Source organism: Pelobates fuscus, chromosome 2, assembly GCF_036172605.1.
Source record: "Pelobates fuscus isolate aPelFus1 chromosome 2, aPelFus1.pri, whole genome shotgun sequence".
Taxonomy (NCBI): Eukaryota; Metazoa; Chordata; class Amphibia; order Anura; family Pelobatidae; genus Pelobates; species Pelobates fuscus.
The window spans coordinates 353,711,262-353,733,457 of NC_086318.1; the positions used below are offsets into that span (position 1 = coordinate 353,711,262).

Below are 22,196 nucleotides of genomic sequence, written 5' to 3' on the forward strand. Positions count from 1 at the left end.
TAAGTGCTAGCGACCACCCAGCTATTCCTAAGGTTTGGTCTGATTGTCTCAAGCGGCAATTCACTGCCTTCATCCAGAAAATCTTTTTTTCCCAGAAATTCAATCAAACGTTACGTTCTGTTGGAAGACGTAATATAGGTCTCCAATTCTTTATTTCTTCCATTGCATTGAAGCATACAATAAATCAAAAGAAGTCAGGATAAAAAAATGATGAAAAAAAAAGCTGAAAAGTTAAAATAAAAAGTGAAATTCTGGCTTAAAACTGGTCTCCAGAAAACATAGATAATAAAAATGATCAAGCCTAGGAAATGATTGTCGCTGCCTGCTTGATGTGGAAAGTAAGAGCCAAAGAAGACGGATGCCGTGGCTGAAATTATCCTTCGTCAGAATTGGTGAAGTTCTCTATTTTTGTCAAACAAGCAAACACAGGGGAAAGCGCGAACGCAGTCCCCCACTACCATAAATTATGCAGTTGAGTTTCCCACATTTGAGGAAATCGCAGAGGTCAACTGGTACGGAGTGCAATGAACCAGCCTCACTCTGGGAGAGCCACCTCAGGAATCATGGCTATTGCTCCCCTGCCAGGTAAGTATGACATGACGGGTACATTCAAAGGCACGCCCGCTGGGAAGCCTTTCCTTTAGGCTGTGGTGAAATAATAAAGCAAGTTAAAAAAAAAAAAAAGAAGAGCAAATAAATAATCCAAATGATAGAAGGCTACAAAAGATTACCAAACCTCGTGGCTGATCGTTGTTTTCCTTAGCTACCAGTAATTTTAGTGCCTTCAGGTGGTTAGGTGTGAATAATTGAGCTGGATTCAGGGTGCGAAGGAGCAATTTGCATAAAGGCAAATGCTAGGCCAATGAGCCGAAAGATGGGAATTCATAGCATGTAGTGAGAATAGTGTGCTGCCGGAAACAAGTGGATTCAGTGGGAGAGAAAGGTAAAAGGGAAATGCAAGGAAGCCAGCGGAAGGAATGGTGCAACAGAGCTCAGGAAGAAACGGGAGTCACGTAAGACACGCCCTAGACATGGGGCGCCATAAACTTTTTTTAAACCAATCTTTCAGTCTCCTTAGAGCCTGTCAAAAATTGCCAATGCTGACTGTATTTCAAGTCATCATGGCGGGGTATTGGGTAAAGTTTTCAATTAGCAATAATCACGCCTCTGATTGACCTCATGGGCTACGATACTGCCACTGCGCAAAGTTAACTGTTCAAGTGGGCCAGCTTTTAAGAGCTACCACATAAGGACACTTTAAGACAGCGGTGAGAAAAAGTTCATGACCATAAGCCATTGCAAAGGATTATGGGAGGCAATATTCTAATTAGGCCCGCTTCCTCCTACAGGGAAGCTTAAACCCCAACAAATTCCTCGGTCTTCTTATATGGCATCTTGGAATGGTTCCAAACCTATAACAGAGAGTGAGGGCAACCATATCTTGCAGCAAACCTTGTACAATTTTTTTTCTCTCTTTGGAAAAAGTTTTGCCAAGATTCTACTACAGCAGCCATTAGGCAGAGTACACAATCCGCTGGTCTACGTTCGTCCCCAAAGTCACACATTTCATGACTCCATCGATAGGAATGACCCTTGCCTAGCACCTGTCTTCTCTTCATCCACACTCAACAGGGCTGAAAGAACATTTGTGGTGGTTTTTTCAAAATTCCATGGTGTTCATTAGTAAGTGCTAGCGACCACCCAGCTATTCCTAAGGTTTGGTCTGATTGTCTCAAGCGGCAATTCACTGATTTGATCCAGAAAATCTTTTTTTTCCCAGAAATTCAATCAAACGTTACGTTCTGTTGGAAGACGTAATATAGGTCTCCAATTCTTTATTTCTTCCATTGCATTGAAGCATACAATAAATCAAAAGAAGTCAGGATAAAAAAATGATGAAAAAAAAGCTGAAAAGTTAAAATAAAAAGTGAAATTCTGGCTTAAAACTGGTCTCCAGAAAACATAGATAATAAAAATGATCAAGCCTAGGAAATGATTGTCGCTGCCTGCTTGATGTGGAAAGTAAGAGCCAAAGAAGACGGGTGCCGTGGCTGAAATTATCCTTCGTCAGAATTGGTGAAGTTCTCTATTTTTGTCAAACAAGCAAACACAGGGGAAAGCGCGAACGCAGTCCCCCACTACCATAAATTATGCAGTCGAGTTTCCCACATTTGAGGAAATCGCAGAGGTCAACTGGTACGGAGTGCAATGAACCAGCCTCACTCTGGGAGAGCCACCTTAGGGATCATGGCTATTGCTCCCCTGCCAGGTAAGTATGACATGACGGGTACATTCAAAGGCACGCCCGCTGGGAAGCCTTTCCTTTAGGCTGTGGTGAAATAATAAAGCAAGTTAAAAAAAAAAAAAAAAAAAAGCAAATAAATAATCCAAATGATAGAAGGCTACAAAAGATTACCAAACCTCGTGGCTGATCGTTGTTTTCCTTAGCTACCAGTAATTTTAGTGCCTTCAGGTGGTTAGGTGTGAATAATTGAGCTGGATTCAGGGTGCGAAGGAGCAATTTGCATAAAGGCAAATGCTAGGCCAATGAGCCGAAGGATGGGAATTCGTAGCATGTAGTGAGAATAGTGTGCTGCCGGAAACAAGTGAATTCAGTGGGAGAGAAAGGTAAAAGGGAAATGCTAAGAAGCCAGCGGAAGGAATGGTGCAACAGAGCTCAGGAAGAAACGGGAGTCACGTAAGACACGCCCTAGACATGGGGCGCCATAAACTTTTATTAAACCAATCTTTCAGTCTCCTTAGAGCCTGTCAAAAATTGCCAATGCTGACTGTATTTCAAGTCATCATGGCGGGGTATTGGGTAAAGTTTTCAATTAGCAATAATCACGCCTCGGATTGACCTCATGGGCTACGATACTGCCACTGCGCAAAGCTAGCTGTTCAAGTGGGCCAGCTTTTAAGAGCTACCACGTAAGGACACTTTAAGACAGCGGTGAGAAAAAGTTCATGACCATAAGCCATTGCAAAGGATTATGGGAGGCAATATTCTAATTAGGCCCGCTTCCTCCTACAGGGAAGCTTAAACCCCAACAAATTCCTCGGTCTTCTTATATGGCATCTTGGAATGGTTCTAAACCTATAACAGAGAGTGAGGGCAACCATATCTTGCAGCAAACCTTGTACAATTTTTTTTCTCTCTTTGGAAACAGTTTTGCCAAGATTCTACTACAGCAGCCATTAGGCAGAGTACACAATCCGCTTGTCTACGTTCGTCCCCAAAGTCACACATTTCATGACTCCATCGATAGGAATGACCCTTGCCTAGCACCTGTCTTCTCTTCATCCACACTCAACAGGGCTGAAAGAACATTTGTGGTGGCTTTTTCAAAATTCCATGGTGTTCATTAGTAAGTGCTAGCGACCACCCAGCTATTCCTAAGGTTTGGTCTGATTGTCTCAAGCGGCAATTCACTGATTTGATCCAGAAAATCTTTTTTTCCCAGAAATTCAATCAAACGTTACGTTCTGTTGGAAGACGTAATATAGGTCTCCAATTCTTTATTTCTTCCATTGCATTGAAGCATACAATAAATCAAAAGAAGTCAGGATAAAAAAATGATGAAAAAAAAGCTGAAAAGTTAAAATAAAAAGTGAAATTCTGGCTTAAAACTGGTCTCCAGAAAACATAGATAATAAAAATGATCAAGCCTAGGAAATGATTGTCGCTGCCTGCTTGATGTGGAAAGTAAGAGCCAAAGAAGACGGGTGCCATGGCTGAAATTATCCTTCGTCAGAATTGGTGAAGTTCTCTATTTTTGTCAAACAAGCAAACACAGGGGAAAGCGCGAACGCAGTCCCCCACTACCATAAATTATGCAGTTGAGTTTCCCACATTTGAGGAAATCGCAGAGGTCAACTGGTACGGAGTGCAATGAACCAGCCTCACTCTGGGAGAGCCACCTTAGGAATCATGGCTATTGCTCCCCTGCCAGGTAAGTATGACATGACGGGTACATTCAAAGGCACGCCCGCTGGGAAGCCTTTCCTTTAGGCTGTGGTGAAATAATAAAGCAAGTTAAAAAAAAAAAAAAGCAAATAAATAATCCAAATGATAGAAGGCTACAAAAGATTACCAAACCTCGTGGCTGATCGTTGTTTTCCTTAGCTACCAGTAATTTTAGTGCCTTCAGGTGGTTAGGTGTGAATAATTGAGCTGGATTCAGGGTGCGAAGGAGCAATTTGCATAAAGGCAAATGCTAGGCCAATGAGCCGAAGGATGGGAATTCGTAGCATGTAGTGAGAATAGTGTGCTGCCGGAAACAAGTGGATTCAGTGGGAGAGAAAGGTAAAAGGGAAATGCAAGAAAGCCAGCGGAAGGAATGGTGCAACAGAGCTCAGGAAGAAAAGGGAGTCACGTAAGACACGCCCTAGACATGGGGCGCCATAAACTTTTTTTAAACCAATCTTTCAGTCTCCTTAGAGCCTGTCAAAAATTGCCAATGCTGACTGTATTTCAAGTCATCATGGCGGGGTATTGGGTAAAGTTTTCAATTAGCAATAATCACGCCTCGGATTGACCTCATGGGCTACGATACTGCCACTGCGCAAAGTTAACTGTTCAAGTGGGCCAGCTTTTAAGAGCTACCACGTAAGGACACTTTAAGACAGCGGTGAGAAAAAGTTCATGACCATAAGCCATTGCAAAGGATTGTGGGAGGCAATATTCTAATTAGGCCCGCTTCCTCCTACAGGGAAGCTTAAACCCCAACAAATTCCTCGGTCTTCTTATATGGCATCTTGGAATGGTTCCAAACCTATAACAGAGAGTGAGGGCAACCATATCTTGCAGCAAACCTTGTACAATTTTTTTTCTCTCTTTGGAAACAGTTTTGCCAAGATTCTACTACAGCAGCCATTAGGCAGAGTACACAATCCGCTGGTCTACGTTCGTCCCCAAAGTCACACATTTCATGACTCCATCGATAGGAATGACCCTTGCCTAGCACCTGTCTTCTCTTCATCCACACTCAACAGGGCTGAAAGAACATTTGTGGTGGCTTTTTCAAAATTCCATGGTGTTCATTAGTAAGTGCTAGCGACCACCCAGCTATTCCTAAGGTTTGGTCTGATTGTCTCAAGCGGCAATTCACTGCCTTCATCCAGAAAATCTTTTTTTCCCAGAAATTCAATCAAACGTTACGTTCTGTTGGAAGACGTAATATAGGTCTCCAATTCTTTATTTCTTCCATTGCATTGAAGCATACAATAAATCAAAAGAAGTCAGGATAAAAAAATGATGAAAAAAAAAGCTGAAAAGTTAAAATAAAAAGTGAAATTCTGGCTTAAAACTGGTCTCCAGAAAACATAGATAATAAAAATGATCAAGCCTAGGAAATGATTGTCGCTGCCTGCTTGATGTGGAAAGTAAGAGCCAAAGAAGACGGATGCCGTGGCTGAAATTATCCTTCGTCAGAATTGGTGAAGTTCTCTATTTTTGTCAAACAAGCAAACACAGGGGAAAGCGCGAACGCAGTCCCCCACTACCATAAATTATGCAGTTGAGTTTCCCACATTTGAGGAAATCGCAGAGGTCAACTGGTACGGAGTGCAATGAACCAGCCTCACTCTGGGAGAGCCACCTCAGGAATCATGGCTATTGCTCCCCTGCCAGGTAAGTATGACATGACGGGTACATTCAAAGGCACGCCCGCTGGGAAGCCTTTCCTTTAGGCTGTGGTGAAATAATAAAGCAAGTTAAAAAAAAAAAAAAGAAGAGCAAATAAATAATCCAAATGATAGAAGGCTACAAAAGATTACCAAACCTCGTGGCTGATCGTTGTTTTCCTTAGCTACCAGTAATTTTAGTGCCTTCAGGTGGTTAGGTGTGAATAATTGAGCTGGATTCAGGGTGCGAAGGAGCAATTTGCATAAAGGCAAATGCTAGGCCAATGAGCCGAAAGATGGGAATTCATAGCATGTAGTGAGAATAGTGTGCTGCCGGAAACAAGTGGATTCAGTGGGAGAGAAAGGTAAAAGGGAAATGCAAGGAAGCCAGCGGAAGGAATGGTGCAACAGAGCTCAGGAAGAAACGGGAGTCACGTAAGACACGCCCTAGACATGGGGCGCCATAAACTTTTTTTAAACCAATCTTTCAGTCTCCTTAGAGCCTGTCAAAAATTGCCAATGCTGACTGTATTTCAAGTCATCATGGCGGGGTATTGGGTAAAGTTTTCAATTAGCAATAATCACGCCTCTGATTGACCTCATGGGCTACGATACTGCCACTGCGCAAAGTTAACTGTTCAAGTGGGCCAGCTTTTAAGAGCTACCACATAAGGACACTTTAAGACAGCGGTGAGAAAAAGTTCATGACCATAAGCCATTGCAAAGGATTGTGGGAGGCAATATTCTAATTAGGCCCGCTTCCTCCTACAGGGAAGCTTAAACCCCAACAAATTCCTCGGTCTTCTTATATGGCATCTTGGAATGGTTCCAAACCTATAACAGAGAGTGAGGGCAACCATATCTTGCAGCAAACCTTGTACAATTTTTTTTCTCTCTTTGGAAACAGTTTTGCCAAGATTCTACTACAGCAGCCATTAGGCAGAGTACACAATCCGCTGGTCTACGTTCGTCCCCAAAGTCACACATTTCATGACTCCATCGATAGGAATGACCCTTGCCTAGCACCTGTCTTCTCTTCATCCACACTCAACAGGGCTGAAAGAACATTTGTGGTGGCTTTTTCAAAATTCCATGGTGTTCATTAGTAAGTGCTAGCGCCCACCCAGCTATTCCTAAGGTTTGGTCTGATTGTCTCAAGCGGCAATTCACTGATTTGATCCAGAAAATCTTTTTTTCCCAGAAATTCAATCAAACGTTACGTTCTGTTGGAAGACGTAATATAGGTCTCCAATTCTTTATTTCTTCCATTGCATTGAAGCATACAATAAATCAAAAGAAGTCAGGATAAAAAAATGATGAAAAAAAAGCTGAAAAGTTAAAATAAAAAGTGAAATTCTGGCTTAAAACTGGTCTCCAGAAAACATAGATAATAAAAATGATCAAGCCTAGGAAATGATTGTCGCTGCCTGCTTGATGCGGAAAGTAAGAGCCAAAGAAGACGGGTGCCGTGGCTGAAATTAACCTTCGTCAGAATTGGTGAAGTTCTCTATTTTTGTCAAACAAGCAAACACAGGGGAAAGCGCGAACGCAGTCCCCCACTACCATAAATTATGCAGTCGAGTTTCCCCCATTTGAGGAAATCGCAGAGGTCAACTGGTACGGAGTGCAATGAACCAGCCTCACTCTGGGAGAGCCACCTTAGGGATCATGGCTATTGCTCCCCTGCCAGGTAAGTATGACATGACGGGTACATTCAAAGGCACGCCCGCTGGGAAGCCTTTCCTTTAGGCTGTGGTGAAATAATAAAGCAAGTTAAAAAAAAAAAAAAGCAAATAAATAATCCAAATGATAGAAGGCTACAAAAGATTACCAAACCTCGTGGCTGATCGTTGTTTTCCTTAGCTACCAGTAATTTTAGTGCCTTCAGGTGGTTAGGTGTGAATAATTGAGCTGGATTCAGGGTGCGAAGGAGCAATTTGCATAAAGGCAAATGCTAGGCCAATGAGCCGAAGGATGGGAATTCGTAGCATGTAGTGAGAATAGTGTGCTGCCGGAAACAAGTGAATTCAGTGGGAGAGAAAGGTAAAAGGGAAATGCTAAGAAGCCAGCGGAAGGAATGGTGCAACAGAGCTCAGGAAGAAACGGGAGTCACGTAAGACACGCCCTAGACATGGGGCGCCATAAACTTTTATTAAACCAATCTTTCAGTCTCCTTAGAGCCTGTCAAAAATTGCCAATGCTGACTGTATTTCAAGTCATCATGGCAGGGTATTGGGTAAAGTTTTCAATTAGCAATAATCACGCCTCGGATTGACCTCATGGGCTACGATACTGCCACTGCGCAAAGCTAGCTGTTCAAGTGGGCCAGCTTTTAAGAGCTACCACGTAAGGACACTTTAAGACAGCGGTGAGAAAAAGTTCATGACCATAAGCCATTGCAAAGGATTATGGGAGGCAATATTCTAATTAGGCCCGCTTCCTCCTACAGGGAAGCTTAAACCCCAACAAATTCCTCGGTCTTCTTATATGGCATCTTGGAATGGTTCCAAACCTATAACAGAGAGTGAGGGCAACCATATCTTGCAGCAAACCTTGTACAATTTTTTTTCTCTCTTTGGAAACAGTTTTGCCAAGATTCTACTACAGCAGCCATTAGGCAGAGTACACAATCCGCTGGTCTACGTTCGTCCCCAAAGTCACACATTTCATGACTCCATCGATAGGAATGACCCTTGCCTAGCACCTGTCTTCTCTTCATCCACACTCAACAGGGCTGAAAGAACATTTGTGGTGGCTTTTTCAAAATTCCATGGTGTTCATTAGTAAGTGCTAGCGACCACCCAGCTATTCCTAAGGTTTGGTCTGATTGTCTCAAGCGGCAATTCACTGCCTTGATCCTGAAAATCTTTTTTTCCCAGAAATTCAATCAAACGTTACGTTCTGTTGGAAGACGTAATATAGGTCTCCAATTCTTTATTTCTTCCATTGCATTGAAGCATACAATAAATCAAAAGAAGTCAGGATAAAAAAATGATGAAAAAAAAGCTGAAAAGTTAAAATAAAAAGTGAAATTCTGGCTTAAAACTGGTCTCCAGAAAACATAGATAATAAAAATGATCAAGCCTAGGAAATGATTGTCGCTGCCTGCTTGATGCGGAAAGTAAGAGCCAAAGAAGACGGGTGCCGTGGCTGAAATTATCCTTCATCAGAATTGGTGAAGTTCTCTATTTTTGTCAAACAAGCAAACACAGGGGAAAGCGCGAACGCAGTCCCCCACTACCATAAATTATGCAGTCGAGTTTCCCACATTTGAGGAAATCGCAGAGGTCAACTGGTACGGAGTGCAACGAACCAGCCTCACTCTGGGAGAGCCACCTTAGGGATCATGGCTATTGCTCTCCTGCCAGGTAAGTATGACATGACAGGTACATTCAAAGGCACGCCCGCTGGGAAGCCTTTCCTTTAGGCTGTGGTGAAATAATAAAGCAAGTAAAAAAAAAAAAAAAAGCAAATAAATAATCCAAATGATAGAAGGCTACAAAAGATTACCAAACCTCGTGGCTGATCGTTGTTTTCCTTAGCTACCAGTAATTTTAGTGCCTTCAGGTGGTTAGGTGTGAATAATTGAGCTGGATTCAGGGTGCGAAGGAGCAATTTGCATAAAGGCAAATGCTAGGCCAATGAGCCGAAGGATGGGAATTCGTAGCATGTAGTGAGAATAGTGTGCTGCCGGAAACAAGTGAATTCAGTGGGAGAGAAAGGTAAAAGGGAAATGCTAAGAAGCCAGCGGAAGGAATGGTGCAACAGAGCTCAGGAAGAAACGGGAGTCACGTAAGACACGCCCTAGACATGGGGCGCCATAAACTTTTATTAAACCAATCTTTCAGTCTCCTTAGAGCCTGTCAAAAATTGCCAATGCTGACTGTATTTCAAGTCATCATGGCAGGGTATTGGGTAAAGTTTTCAATTAGCAATAATCACGCCTCGGATTGACCTCATGGGCTACGATACTGCCACTGCGCAAAGCTAGCTGTTCAAGTGGGCCAGCTTTTAAGAGCTACCACGTAAGGACACTTTAAGACAGCGGTGAGAAAAAGTTCATGACCATAAGCCATTGCAAAGGATTATGGGAGGCAATATTCTAATTAGGCCCGCTTCCTCCTACAGGGAAGCTTAAACCCCAACAAATTCCTCGGTCTTCTTATATGGCATCTTGGAATGGTTCCAAACCTATAACAGAGAGTGAGGGCAACCATATCTTGCAGCAAACCTTGTACAATTTTTTTTCTCTCTTTGGAAACAGTTTTGCCAAGATTCTACTACAGCAGCCATTAGGCAGAGTACACAATCCGCTGGTCTACGTTCGTCCCCAAAGTCACACATTTCATGACTCCATCGATAGGAATGACCCTTGCCTAGCACCTGTCTTCTCTTCATCCACACTCAACAGGGCTGAAAGAACATTTGTGGTGGCTTTTTCAAAATTCCATGGTGTTCATTAGTAAGTGCTAGCGACCACCCAGCTATTCCTAAGGTTTGGTCTGATTGTCTCAAGCGGCAATTCACTGCCTTGATCCTGAAAATCTTTTTTTCCCAGAAATTCAATCAAACGTTACGTTCTGTTGGAAGACGTAATATAGGTCTCCAATTCTTTATTTCTTCCATTGCATTGAAGCATACAATAAATCAAAAGAAGTCAGGATAAAAAAATGATGAAAAAAAAGCTGAAAAGTTAAAATAAAAAGTGAAATTCTGGCTTAAAACTGGTCTCCAGAAAACATAGATAATAAAAATGATCAAGCCTAGGAAATGATTGTCGCTGCCTGCTTGATGCGGAAAGTAAGAGCCAAAGAAGACGGGTGCCGTGGCTGAAATTATCCTTCATCAGAATTGGTGAAGTTCTCTATTTTTGTCAAACAAGCAAACACAGGGGAAAGCGCGAACGCAGTCCCCCACTACCATAAATTATGCAGTCGAGTTTCCCACATTTGAGGAAATCGCAGAGGTCAACTGGTACGGAGTGCAATGAACCAGCCTCACTCTGGGAGAGCCACCTTAGGGATCATGGCTATTGCTCCCCTGCCAGGTAAGTATGACATGACAGGTACATTCAAAGGCACGCCCGCTGGGAAGCCTTTCCTTTAGGCTGTGGTGAAATAATAAAGCAAGTAAAAAAAAAAAAAAAAGCAAATAAATAATCCAAATGATAGAAGGCTACAAAAGATTACCAAACCTCGTGGCTGATCGTTGTTTTCCTTAGCTACCAGTAATTTTAGTGCCTTCAGGTGGTTAGGTGTGAATAATTGAGCTGGATTCAGGGTGCGAAGGAGCAATTTGCATAAAGGCAAATGCTAGGCCAATGAGCCGAAGGATGGGAATTCGTAGCATGTAGTGAGAATAGTGTGCTGCCGGAAACAAGTGAATTCAGTGGGAGAGAAAGGTAAAAGGGAAATGCTAAGAAGCCAGCGGAAGGAATGGTGCAACAGAGCTCAGGAAGAAACGGGAGTCACGTAAGACACGCCCTAGACATGGGGCGCCATAAACTTTTATTAAACCAATCTTTCAGTCTCCTTAGAGCCTGTCAAAAATTGCCAATGCTGACTGTATTTCAAGTCATCATGGCGGGGTATTGGGTAAAGTTTTCAATTAGCAATAATCACGCCTCGGATTGACCTCATGGGCTACGATACTGCCACTGCGCAAAGCTAGCTGCTCAAGTGGGCCAGCTTTTAAGAGCTACCATGTAAGGACACTTTAAGACAGCGGTGAGAAAAAGTTCATGACCATAAGCCATTGCAAAGGATTATGGGAGGCAATATTCTAATTAGGCCCGCTTCCTCCTACAGGGAAGCTTAAACCCCAACAAATTCCTCGGTCTTCTTATATGGCATCTTGGAATGGTTCCAAACCTATAACAGAGAGTGAGGGCAACCATATCTTGCAGCAAACCTTGTACAATTTTTTTTCTCTCTTTGGAAACAGTTTTGCCAAGATTCTACTACAGCAGCCATTAGGCAGAGTACACAATCCGCTGGTCTACGTTCGTCCCCAAAGTCACACATTTCATGACTCCATCGATAGGAATGACCCTTGCCTAGCACCTGTCTTCTCTTCATCCACACTCAACAGGGCTGAAAGAACATTTGTGGTGGCTTTTTAAAAATTCCATGGTGTTCATTAGTAAGTGCTAGCGACCACCCAGCTATTCCTAAGGTTTGGTCTGATTGTCTCAAGCGGCAATTCACTGATTTGATCCAGAAAATCTTTTTTTCCCAGAAATTCAATCAAACGTTACGTTCTGTTGGAAGACGTAATATAGGTCTCCAATTCTTTATTTCTTCCATTGCATTGAAGCATACAATAAATCAAAAGAAGTCAGGATAAAAAAATGATGAAAAAAAAGCTGAAAAGTTAAAATAAAAAGTGAAATTCTGGCTTAAAACTGGTCTCCAGAAAACATAGATAATAAAAATGACCAAGCCTAGGAAATGATTGTCGCTGCCTGCTTGATGCGGAAAGTAAGAGCCAAAGAAGACGGGTGCCGTGGCTGAAATGATCCTTCGTCAGAATTGGTGAAGTTCTCTATTTTTGTCAAACAAGCAAACACAGGGGAAAGCGCGAACGCAGTCCCCCACTACCATAAATTATGCAGTCGAGTTTCCCACATTTGAGGAAATCGCAGAGGTCAACTGGTACGGAGTGCAATGAACCAGCCTCACTCTGGGAGAGCCACCTTAGGGATCATGGCTATTGCTCCCCTGCCAGGTAAGTATGACATGACAGGTACATTCAAAGGCACGCCCGCTGGGAAGCCTTTCCTTTAGGCTGTGGTGAAATAATAAAGCAAGTTAAAAAAAAAAAAAGCAAATAAATAATCCAAATGATAGAAGGCTACAAAAGATTACCAAACCTCGTGGCTGATCGTTGTTTTCCTTAGCTACCAGTAATTTTAGTGCCTTCAGGTGGTTAGGTGTGAATAATTGAGCTGGATTCAGGGTGCGAAGGAGCAATTTGCATAAAGGCAAATGCTAGGCCAATGAGCCGAAGGATGGGAATTCGTAGCATGTAGTGAGAATAGTGTGCTGCCGGAAACAAGTGAATTCAGTGGGAGAGAAAGGTAAAAGGGAAATGCTAAGAAGCCAGCGGAAGGAATGGTGCAACAGAGCTCAGGAAGAAACGGGAGTCACGTAAGACACGCCCTAGACATGGGGCGCCATAAACTTTTATTAAAACAATCTTTCAGTCTCCTTAGAGCCTGTCAAAAATTGCCAATGCTGACTGTATTTCAAGTCATCATGGCAGGGTATTGGGTAAAGTTTTCAATTAGCAATAATCACGCCTCGGATTGACCTCATGGGCTACGATACTGCCACTGCGCAAAGCTAGCTGTACAAGTGGGCCAGCTTTTAAGAGCTACCACGTAAGGACACTTTAAGACAGCGGTGAGAAAAAGTTCATGACCATAAGCCATTGCAAAGGATTATGGGAGGCAATATTCTAATTAGGCCCGCTTCCTCCTACAGGGAAGCTTAAACCCCAACAAATTCCTCGGTCTTCTTATATGGCATCTTGGAATGGTTCCAAACCTATAACAGAGAGTGAGGGCAACCATATCTTGCAGCAAACCTTGTACAATTTTTTTTCTCTCTTTGGAAACAGTTTTGCCAAGATTCTACTACAGCAGCCATTAGGCAGAGTACACAATCCGCTGGTCTACGTTCGTCCCCAAAGTCACACATTTCATGACTCCATCGATAGGAATGACCCTTGCCTAGCACCTGTCTTCTCTTCATCCACACTCAACAGGGCTGAAAGAACATTTGTGGTGGCTTTTTCAAAATTCCATGGTGTTCATTAGTAAGTGCTAGCGACCACCCAGCTATTCCTAAGGTTTGGTCTGATTGTCTCAAGCGGCAATTCACTGATTTGATCCAGAAAATCTTTTTTTCCCAGAAATTCAATCAAACGTTACGTTCTGTTGGAAGACGTAATATAGGTCTCCAATTCTTTATTTCTTCCATTGCATTGAAGCATACAATAAATCAAAAGAAGTCAGGATAAAAAAATGATGAAAAAAAAGCTGAAAAGTTAAAATAAAAAGTGAAATTCTGGCTTAAAACTGGTCTCCAGAAAACATAGATAATAAAAATGATCAAGCCTAGGAAATGATTGTCGCTGCCTGCTTGATGTGGAAAGTAAGAGCCAAAGAAGACGGGTGCCGTGGCTGAAATTATCCTTCGTCAGAATTGGTGAAGTTCTCTATTTTTGTCAAACAAGCAAACACAGGGGAAAGCGCGAACGCAGTCCCCCACTACCATAAATTATGCAGTTGAGTTTCCCACATTTGAGGAAATCGCAGAGGTCAACTGGTACGGAGTGCAATGAACCAGCCTCACTCTGGGAGAGCCACCTTAGGAATCATGGCTATTGCTCCCCTGCCAGGTAAGTATGACATGACGGGTACATTCAAAGGCACGCCCGCTGGGAAGCCTTTCCTTTAGGCTGTGGTGAAATAATAAAGCAAGTTAAAAAAAAAAAAAAAGAAGAGCAAATAAATAATCCAAATGATAGAAGGCTACAAAAGATTACCAAACCTCGTGGCTGATTGTTGTTTTCCTTAGCTACCAGTAATTTTAGTGCCTTCAGGTGCTTAGGTGTGAATAATTGAGCTGGATTCAGGGTGCGAAGGAGCAATTTGCATAAAGGCAAATGCTAGGCCAATGAGCCGAAGGATGGGAATTCATAGCATGTAGTGAGAATAGTGTGCTGCCGGAAACAAGTGGATTCAGTGGGAGAGAAAGGTAAAAGGGAAATGCAAGGAAGCCAGCGGAAGGAATGGTGCAACAGAGCTCAGGAAGAAACGGGAGTCACGTAAGACACGCCCTAGACATGGGGCGCCATAAACTTTTTTTAAACCAATCTTTCAGTCTCCTTAGAGCCTGTCAAAAATTGCCAATGCTGACTGTATTTCAAGTCATCATGGCGGGGTATTGGGTAAAGTTTTCAATTAGCAATAATCACGCCTCGGATTGACCTCATGGGCTACGATACTGCCACTGCGCAAAGCTAGCTGTTCAAGTGGGCCAGCTTTTAAGAGCTACCACGTAAGGACACTTTAAGACAGCGGTGAGAAAAAGTTCATGACCATAAGCCATTGCAAAGGATTATGGGAGGCAATATTCTAATTAGGCCCGCTTCCTCCTACAGGGAAGCTTAAACCCCAACAAATTCCTCGGTCTTCTTATATGGCATCTTGGAATGGTTCCAAACCTATAACAGAGAGTGAGGGCAACCATATCTTGCAGCAAACCTTGTACAATTTTTTTTCTCTCTTTGGAAACAGTTTTGCCAAGATTCTACTACAGCAGCCATTAGGCAGAGTACACAATCCGCTGGTCTACGTTCGTCCCCAAAGTCACACATTTCATGACTCCATCGATAGGAATGACCCTTGCCTAGCACCTGTCTTCTCTTCATCCACACTCAACAGGGCTGAAAGAACATTTGTGGTGGCTTTTTCAAAATTCCATGGTGTTCATTAGTAAGTGTTAGCGACCACCCAGCTATTCCTAAGGTTTGGTCTGATTGTCTCAAGCGGCAATTCACTGCCTTGATCCAGAAAATCTTTTTTTCCCAGAAATTCAATCAAACGTTACGTTCTGTTGGAAGACGTAATATAGGTCTCCAATTCTTTATTTCTTCCATTGCATTGAAGCATACAATAAATCAAAAGAAGTCAGGATAAAAAAATGATGAAAAAAAAGCTGAAAAGTTAAAATAAAAAGTGAAATTCTGGCTTAAAACTGGTCTCCAGAAAACATAGATAATAAAAATGATCAAGCCTAGGAAATGATTGTCGCTGCCTGCTTGATGCGGAAAGTAAGAGCCAAAGAAGACGGGTGCCGTGGCTGAAATTATCCTTCATCAGAATTGGTGAAGTTCTCTATTTTTGTCAAACAAGCAAACACAGGGGAAAGCGCGAACGCAGTCCCCCACTACCATAAATTATGCAGTCGAGTTTCCCACATTTGAGGAAATCGCAGAGGTCAACTGGTACGGAGTGCAATGAACCAGCCTCACTCTGGGAGAGCCACCTTAGGGATCATGGCTATTGCTCCCCTGCCAGGTAAGTATGACATGACGGGTACATTCAAAGGCACGCCCGCTGGGAAGCCTTTCCTTTAGGCTATGGTGAAATAATAAAGCAAGTAAAAAAAAAAAAAAAAGCAAATAAATAATCCAAATGATAGAAGGCTACAAAAGATTACCAAACCTCGTGGCTGATCGTTGTTTTCCTTAGCTACCAGTAATTTTAGTGCCTTCAGGTGGTTAGGTGTGAATAATTGAGCTGGATTCAGGGTGCGAAGGAGCAATTTGCATAAAGGCAAATGCTAGGCCAATGAGCCGAAGGATGGGAATTCGTAGCATGTAGTGAGAATAGTGTGCTGCCGGAAACAAGTGAATTCAGTGGGAGAGAAAGGTAAAAGGGAAATGCTAAGAAGCCAGCGGAAGGAATGGTGCAACAGAGCTCAGGAAGAAACGGGAGTCACGTAAGACACGCCCTAGACATGGGGCGCCATAAACTTTTATTAAACCAATCTTTCAGTCTCCTTAGAGCCTGTCAAAAATTGCCAATGCTGACTGTATTTCAAGTCATCATGGCGGGGTATTGGGTAAAGTTTTCAATTAGCAATAATCACGCCTCGGATTGACCTCATGGGCTACGATACTGCCACTGCGCAAAGCTAGCTGTTCAAGTGGGCCAGCTTTTAAGAGCTACCACGTAAGGACACTTTAAGACAGCGGTGAGAAAAAGTTCATGACCATAAGCCATTGCAAAGGATTATGGGAGGCAATATTCTAATTAGGCCCGCTTCCTCCTACAGGGAAGCTTAAACCCCAACAAATTCCTCGGTCTTCTTATATGGCATCTTGGAATGGTTCCAAACCTATAACAGAGAGTGAGGGCAACCATATATTGCAGCAAACCTTGTACAATTTTTTTTCTCTCTTTGGAAACGGTTTTGCCAAGATTCTACTACAGAAGCCATTAGGCAGAGTACACAATCCGCTGGTCTACGTTCGTCCCCAAAGTCACACATTTCATGACTCCATCGATAGGAATGACCCTTGCCTAGCACCTGTCTTCTCTTCATCCACACTCAACAGGGCTGAAAGAACATTTGTGGTGGCTTTTTCAAAATTCCATGGTGTTCATTAGTAAGTGCTAGCGACCACCCAGCTATTCCTAAGGTTTGGTCTGATTGTCTCAAGCGGCAATTCACTGCCTTGATCCAGAAAATCTTTGTTTCCCAGAAATTCAATCAAACGTTACGTTCTGTTGGAAGACGTAATATAGGTCTCCAATTCTTTATTTCTTCCATTGCATTGAAGCATACAATAAATCAAAAGAAGTCAGGATAAAAAAATGATGAAAAAAAGCTGAAAAGTTAAAATAAAAAGTGAAATTCTGGCTTAAAACTGGTCTCCAGAAAACATAGATAATAAAAATGATCAAGCCTAGGAAATGATTGTCGCTGCCTGCTTGATGTGGAAAGTAAGAGCAAAAGAAGACGGGTTCCGTGGCTGAAATTATCCTTCGTCAGAATTGGTGAAGTTCTCTATTTTTGTCAAACAAGCAAACACAGGGGAAAGCGCGAACGCAGTCCCCCACTACCATAAATTATGCAGTCGAGTTTCCCACATTTGAGGAAATCGCAGAGGTCAACTGGTACGGAGTGCAATGAACCAGCCTCACTCTGGGAGAGCCACCTTAGGGATCATGGCTATTGCTCCTCTGCCAGGTAAGTATGACATGACGGGTACATTCAAAGGCACGCCCGCTGGGAAGTCTTTCCTTTAGGCTGTGGTGAAATAATAAAGCAAGTTAAAAAAAAAAAAAAGCAAATAAATAATCCAAATGATAGAAGGCTACAAAAGATTACCAAACCTCGTGGCTGATCGTTGTTTTCCTTAGCTACCAGTAATTTTAGTGCCTTCAGGTGGTTAGGTGTGAATAATTGAGCTGGATTCAGGGTGCGAAGGAGCAATTTGCATAAAGGCAAATGCTAGGCCAATGAGCCGAAGGATGGGAATTCGTAGCATGTAGTGAGAATAGTGTGCTGCCGGAAACAAGTGAATTCAGTGGGAGAGAAAGGTAAAAGGGAAATGCTAAGAAGCCAGCGGAAGGAATGGTGCAACAGAGCTCAGGAAGAAACGGGAGTCACGTAAGACATGCCCTAGACATGGGGTGCCATAAACTTTTATTAAACCAATCTTTCAGTCTCCTTAGAGCCTGTCAAAAATTGCCAATGCTGACTGTATTTCAAGTCATCATGGCGGGGTATTGGGTAAAGTTTTCAATTAGCAATAATCACGCCTCGGATTGACCTCATGGGCTACGATACTGCCACTGCGCAAAGCTAGCTGTTCAAGTGGGCCAGCTTTTAAGAGCTACCACGTAAGGACACTTTAAGACAGCGGTGAGAAAAAGTTCATGACCATAAGCCATTGCAAAGGATTATGGGAGGCAATATTCTAATTAGGCCCGCTTCCTCCTACAGGGAAGCTTAAACCCCAACAAATTCCTCGGTCTTCTTATATGGCATCTTGGAATGGTTCCAAACCTATAACAGAGAGTGAGGGCAACCATATCTTGCAGCAAACCTTGTACAATTTTTTTTCTCTCTTTGGAAACAGTTTTGCCAAGATTCTACTACAGCAGCCATTAGGCAGAGTACACAATCCGCTGGTCTACGTTCGTCCCCAAAGTCACACATTTCATGACTCCATCGATAGGAATGACCCTTTCCTAGCACCTGTCTTCTCTTCATCCACACTCAACAGGGCTGAAAGAACATTTGTGGTGGCTTTTTCAAAATTCCATGGTGTTCATTAGTAAGTGCTAGCGACCACCCAGCTATTCCTAAGGTTTGGTCTGATTGTCTCAAGCGGCAATTCACTGATTTGATCCAGAAAATCTTTTTTTCCCAGAAATTCAATCAAACGTTACGTTCTGTTGGAAGACGTAATATAGGTCTACAATTCTTTATTTCTTCCATTGCATTGAAGCATACAATAAATCAAAAGAAGTCAGGATAAAAAAATGATGAAAAAAAAGCTGAAAAGTTAAAATAAAAAGTGAAATTCTGGCTTAAAACTGGTCTCCAGAAAACATAGATAATAAAAATGATCAAGCCTAGGAAATGATTGTCGCTGCCTGCTTGATGCGGAAAGTAAGAGCCAAAGAAGACGGGTTCCGTGGCTGAAATTATCCTTCGTCAGAATTGGTGAAGTTCTCTATTTTTGTCAAACAAGCAAACACAGGGGAAAGCGCGAACGCAGTCCCCCACTACCATAAATTATGCAGTTGAGTTTCCCACATTTGAGGAAATCGCAGAGGTCAACTGGTACGGAATGCAATGAACCAGCCTCACTCTGGGAGAGCCACCTTAGGGATCATGACTATTGCTCCTCTGCCAGGTAAGTATGACATGACGGGTACATTCAAAGGCACGCCCGCTGGGAAGCCTTTCCTTTAGGCTGTGGTGAAATAATAAAGCAAGTTAAAAAAAAAAAAAGCAAATAAATAATCCAAATGATAGAAGGCTACAAAAGATTACCAAACCTCGTGGCTGATCGTTGTTTTCCTTAGCTACCAGTAATTTTAGTGCCTTCAGGTGGTTAGGTGTGAATAATTGAGCTGGATTCAGGGTGCGAAGGAGCAATTTGCATAAAGGCAAATGCTAGGCCAATGAGCCGAAGGATGGGAATTCGTAGCATGTAGTGAGAATAGTGTGCTGCCGGAAACAAGTGAATTCAGTGGGAGAGAAAGGTAAAAGGGAAATGCTAAGAAGCCAGCGGAAGGAATGGTGCAACAGAGCTCAGGAAGAAACGGGAGTCACGTAAGACATGCCCTAGACATGGGGCGCCATAAACTTTTATTAAACCAATCTTTCAGTCTCCTTAGAGCCTGTCAAAAATTGCCAATGCTGACTGTATTTCAAGTCATCATGGCGGGGTATTGGGTAAAGTTTTCAATTAGCAATAATCACGCCTCGGATTGACCTCATGGGCTACGATACTGCCACTGCGCAAAGCTAGCTGTTCAAGTGGGCCAGCTTTTAAGAGCTACCACGTAAGGACACTTTAAGACAGCGGTGAGAAAAAGTTCATGACCATAAGCCATTGCAAAGGATTATGGGAGGCAATATTCTAATTAGGCCCGCTTCCTCCTACAGGGAAGCTTAAACCCCAACAAATTCCTCGGTCTTCTTATATGGCATCTTGGAATGGTTCCAAACCTATAACAGAGAGTGAGGGCAACCATATCTTGCAGCAAACCTTGTACAATTTTTTTTCTCTCTTTGGAAACAGTTTTGCCAAGATTCTACTACAGCAGCCATTAGGCAGAGTACACAATCCGCTGGTCTACGTTCGTCCCCAAAGTCACACATTTCATGACTCCATCGATAGGAATGACCCTTGCCTAGCACCTGTCTTCTCTTCATCCACACTCAACAGGGCTGAAAGAACATTTGTGGTGGCTTTTTCAAAATTCCATGGTGTTCATTAGTAAGTGCTAGCGACCACCCAGCTATTCCTAAGGTTTGGTCTGATTGTCTCAAGCGGCAATTCACTGATTTGATCCAGAAAATCTTTTTTTCCCAGAAATTCAATCAAACGTTACGTTCTGTTGGAAGACGTAATATAGGTCTCCAATTCTTTATTTCTTCCATTGCATTGAAGCATACAATAAATCAAAAGAAGTCAGGATAAAAAAATGATGAAAAAAAAGCTGAAAAGTTAAAATAAAAAGTGAAATTCTGGCTTAAAACTGGTCTCCAGAAAACATAGATAATAAAAATGATCAAGCCTAGGAAATGATTGTCGCTGCCTGCTTGATGCGGAAAGTAAGAACCAAAGAAGACGGGTGCCGTGGCTGAAATTATCCTTCATCAGAATTGGTGAAGTTCTCTATTTTTGTCAAACAAGCAAACACAGGGGAAAGCGCGAACGCAGTCCCCCACTACCATAAATTATGCAGTCGAGTTTCCCACATTTGAGGAAATCGCAGAGGTCAACTGGTACGGAGTGCAATAAACCAGCCTCACTCTGGGAGAGCAACCTTAGGAATCATGGCTATTGCTCCCCTGCCAGGTAAGTATGACATGACGGGTACATTCAAAGGCACGCCCGCTGGGAAGCCTTTCCTTTAGGCTGTGGTGAAATAATAAAGCAAGTTAAAAAAAAAAAAAAGCAAATAAATAATCCAAATGATAGAAGGCTACAAAAGATTACCAAACCTCGTGGCTGATCGTTGTTTTCCTTAGCTACCAGTAATTTTAGTGCCTTCAGGTGGTTAGGTGTGAATAATTGAGCTGGATTCAGGGTGCGAAGGAGCAATTTGCATAAAGGCAAATGCTAGGCCAATGAGCCGAAGGATGGGAATTCATAGCATGTAGTGAGAATAGTGTGCTGCCGGAAACAAGTGGATTCAGTGGGAGAGAAAGGTAAAAGGGAAATGCAAGGAAGCCAGCGGAAGGAATGGTGCAACAGAGCTCAGGAAGAAACGGGAGTCACGTAAGACACGCCCTAGACATGGGGCGCCATAAACTTTTTTTAAACCAATCTTTCAGTCTCCTTAGAGCCTGTCAAAAATTGCCAATGCTGACTGTATTTCAAGTCATCATGGCAGGGTATTGGGTAAAGTTTTCAATTAGCAATAATCACGCCTCGGATTGACCTCATGGGCTACGATTCTGCCACTGCGCAAAGCTAGCTGTTCAAGTGGGCCAGCTTTTAAGAGCTACCACGTAAGGACACTTTAAGACAGCGGTGAGAAAAAGTTCATGACCATAAGCCATTGCAAAGGATTATGGGAGGCAATATTCTAATTAGGCCCGCTTCCTCCTACAGGGAAGCTTAAACCCCAACAAATTCCTCGGTCTTCTTATATGGCATCTTGGAATGGTTCCAAACCTATAACAGAGAGTGAGGGCAACCATATCTTGCAGCAAACCTTGTACAATTTTTTTTCTCTCTTTGGAAACGGTTTTGCCAAGATTCTACTACAGCAGCCATTAGGCAGAGTACACAATCCGCTGGTCTACGTTCGTCCCCAAAGTCACACATTTCATGACTCCATCGATAGGAATGACCCTTGCCTAGCACCTGTCTTCTCTTCATCCACACTCAACAGGGCTGAAAGAACATTTGTGGTGGCTTTTTCAAAATTCCATGGTGTTCATTAGTAAGTGCTAGCGACCACCCAGCTATTCCTAAGGTTTGGTCTGATTGTCTCAAGCGGCAATTCACTGCCTTGATCCAGAAAATCTTTGTTTCCCAGAAATTCAATCAAACGTTACGTTCTGTTGGAAGACGTAATATAGGTCTCCAATTCTTTATTTCTTCCATTGCATTGAAGCATACAATAAATCAAAAGAAGTCAGGATAAAAAAATGATGAAAAAAAAGCTGAAAAGTTAAAATAAAAAGTGAAATTCTGGCTTAAAACTGGTCTCCAGAAAACATAGATAATAAAAATGATCAAGCCTAGGAAATGATTGTCGCTGCCTGCTTGATGTGGAAAGTAAGAGCCAAAGAAGATGG

General features: G+C 42.6%; 26 non-coding genes across 26 annotated transcripts; all 26 read right to left on the minus strand.

The window, feature by feature from the left end:
* Positions 1-426: 426 nt before the first annotated feature.
* LOC134591487 (U1 spliceosomal RNA) lies at positions 427-593 on the minus strand. Its single transcript, XR_010088259.1, has one exon. It is a non-coding gene; the product is annotated as a U1 spliceosomal RNA (small nuclear RNA).
* Positions 594-1,069: 476 nt separating this feature from the next.
* On the minus strand, positions 1,070-1,210 carry LOC134593770 (U4 spliceosomal RNA). Its single transcript, XR_010090205.1, has one exon. It is a non-coding gene; the product is annotated as a U4 spliceosomal RNA (small nuclear RNA).
* Positions 1,211-2,110: 900 nt separating this feature from the next.
* On the minus strand, positions 2,111-2,277 carry LOC134589897 (U1 spliceosomal RNA). The gene has a single exon (XR_010086903.1). It is a non-coding gene; the product is annotated as a U1 spliceosomal RNA (small nuclear RNA).
* Positions 2,278-2,754: 477 nt separating this feature from the next.
* Positions 2,755-2,895, minus strand: LOC134592281 (U4 spliceosomal RNA). The gene has a single exon (XR_010088929.1). It is a non-coding gene; the product is annotated as a U4 spliceosomal RNA (small nuclear RNA).
* An 899-nt stretch (positions 2,896-3,794) lies between these two features.
* On the minus strand, positions 3,795-3,961 carry LOC134591320 (U1 spliceosomal RNA). Its single transcript, XR_010088117.1, has one exon. It is a non-coding gene; the product is annotated as a U1 spliceosomal RNA (small nuclear RNA).
* Positions 3,962-4,432: 471 nt separating this feature from the next.
* LOC134592808 (U4 spliceosomal RNA) lies at positions 4,433-4,573 on the minus strand. Its single transcript, XR_010089380.1, has one exon. It is a non-coding gene; the product is annotated as a U4 spliceosomal RNA (small nuclear RNA).
* Positions 4,574-5,473: 900 nt separating this feature from the next.
* LOC134591488 (U1 spliceosomal RNA) lies at positions 5,474-5,640 on the minus strand. Its single transcript, XR_010088260.1, has one exon. It is a non-coding gene; the product is annotated as a U1 spliceosomal RNA (small nuclear RNA).
* A 476-nt stretch (positions 5,641-6,116) lies between these two features.
* Positions 6,117-6,257, minus strand: LOC134593771 (U4 spliceosomal RNA). Its single transcript, XR_010090206.1, has one exon. It is a non-coding gene; the product is annotated as a U4 spliceosomal RNA (small nuclear RNA).
* Positions 6,258-7,156: 899 nt separating this feature from the next.
* On the minus strand, positions 7,157-7,323 carry LOC134590373 (U1 spliceosomal RNA). Its single transcript, XR_010087308.1, has one exon. It is a non-coding gene; the product is annotated as a U1 spliceosomal RNA (small nuclear RNA).
* Positions 7,324-7,794: 471 nt separating this feature from the next.
* LOC134593257 (U4 spliceosomal RNA) lies at positions 7,795-7,935 on the minus strand. Its single transcript, XR_010089764.1, has one exon. It is a non-coding gene; the product is annotated as a U4 spliceosomal RNA (small nuclear RNA).
* Positions 7,936-8,834: 899 nt separating this feature from the next.
* On the minus strand, positions 8,835-9,001 carry LOC134591312 (U1 spliceosomal RNA). The gene has a single exon (XR_010088109.1). It is a non-coding gene; the product is annotated as a U1 spliceosomal RNA (small nuclear RNA).
* A 472-nt stretch (positions 9,002-9,473) lies between these two features.
* LOC134593258 (U4 spliceosomal RNA) lies at positions 9,474-9,614 on the minus strand. The gene has a single exon (XR_010089765.1). It is a non-coding gene; the product is annotated as a U4 spliceosomal RNA (small nuclear RNA).
* Positions 9,615-10,513: 899 nt separating this feature from the next.
* Positions 10,514-10,680, minus strand: LOC134589898 (U1 spliceosomal RNA). Its single transcript, XR_010086904.1, has one exon. It is a non-coding gene; the product is annotated as a U1 spliceosomal RNA (small nuclear RNA).
* Positions 10,681-11,152: 472 nt separating this feature from the next.
* Positions 11,153-11,293, minus strand: LOC134592283 (U4 spliceosomal RNA). Its single transcript, XR_010088930.1, has one exon. It is a non-coding gene; the product is annotated as a U4 spliceosomal RNA (small nuclear RNA).
* Positions 11,294-12,192: 899 nt separating this feature from the next.
* LOC134589899 (U1 spliceosomal RNA) lies at positions 12,193-12,359 on the minus strand. Its single transcript, XR_010086905.1, has one exon. It is a non-coding gene; the product is annotated as a U1 spliceosomal RNA (small nuclear RNA).
* A 470-nt stretch (positions 12,360-12,829) lies between these two features.
* On the minus strand, positions 12,830-12,970 carry LOC134593259 (U4 spliceosomal RNA). Its single transcript, XR_010089766.1, has one exon. It is a non-coding gene; the product is annotated as a U4 spliceosomal RNA (small nuclear RNA).
* Positions 12,971-13,869: 899 nt separating this feature from the next.
* On the minus strand, positions 13,870-14,036 carry LOC134591321 (U1 spliceosomal RNA). Its single transcript, XR_010088118.1, has one exon. It is a non-coding gene; the product is annotated as a U1 spliceosomal RNA (small nuclear RNA).
* Positions 14,037-14,513: 477 nt separating this feature from the next.
* On the minus strand, positions 14,514-14,654 carry LOC134592284 (U4 spliceosomal RNA). The gene has a single exon (XR_010088931.1). It is a non-coding gene; the product is annotated as a U4 spliceosomal RNA (small nuclear RNA).
* Positions 14,655-15,553: 899 nt separating this feature from the next.
* LOC134589900 (U1 spliceosomal RNA) lies at positions 15,554-15,720 on the minus strand. Its single transcript, XR_010086906.1, has one exon. It is a non-coding gene; the product is annotated as a U1 spliceosomal RNA (small nuclear RNA).
* A 472-nt stretch (positions 15,721-16,192) lies between these two features.
* Positions 16,193-16,333, minus strand: LOC134592285 (U4 spliceosomal RNA). Its single transcript, XR_010088932.1, has one exon. It is a non-coding gene; the product is annotated as a U4 spliceosomal RNA (small nuclear RNA).
* Positions 16,334-17,231: 898 nt separating this feature from the next.
* On the minus strand, positions 17,232-17,398 carry LOC134590394 (U1 spliceosomal RNA). The gene has a single exon (XR_010087324.1). It is a non-coding gene; the product is annotated as a U1 spliceosomal RNA (small nuclear RNA).
* Positions 17,399-17,869: 471 nt separating this feature from the next.
* Positions 17,870-18,010, minus strand: LOC134592286 (U4 spliceosomal RNA). Its single transcript, XR_010088933.1, has one exon. It is a non-coding gene; the product is annotated as a U4 spliceosomal RNA (small nuclear RNA).
* An 899-nt stretch (positions 18,011-18,909) lies between these two features.
* On the minus strand, positions 18,910-19,076 carry LOC134591449 (U1 spliceosomal RNA). The gene has a single exon (XR_010088228.1). It is a non-coding gene; the product is annotated as a U1 spliceosomal RNA (small nuclear RNA).
* A 470-nt stretch (positions 19,077-19,546) lies between these two features.
* LOC134592287 (U4 spliceosomal RNA) lies at positions 19,547-19,687 on the minus strand. The gene has a single exon (XR_010088934.1). It is a non-coding gene; the product is annotated as a U4 spliceosomal RNA (small nuclear RNA).
* Positions 19,688-20,586: 899 nt separating this feature from the next.
* LOC134591457 (U1 spliceosomal RNA) lies at positions 20,587-20,753 on the minus strand. Its single transcript, XR_010088234.1, has one exon. It is a non-coding gene; the product is annotated as a U1 spliceosomal RNA (small nuclear RNA).
* A 471-nt stretch (positions 20,754-21,224) lies between these two features.
* On the minus strand, positions 21,225-21,365 carry LOC134593712 (U4 spliceosomal RNA). The gene has a single exon (XR_010090151.1). It is a non-coding gene; the product is annotated as a U4 spliceosomal RNA (small nuclear RNA).
* Positions 21,366-22,196: the final 831 nt, after the last annotated feature.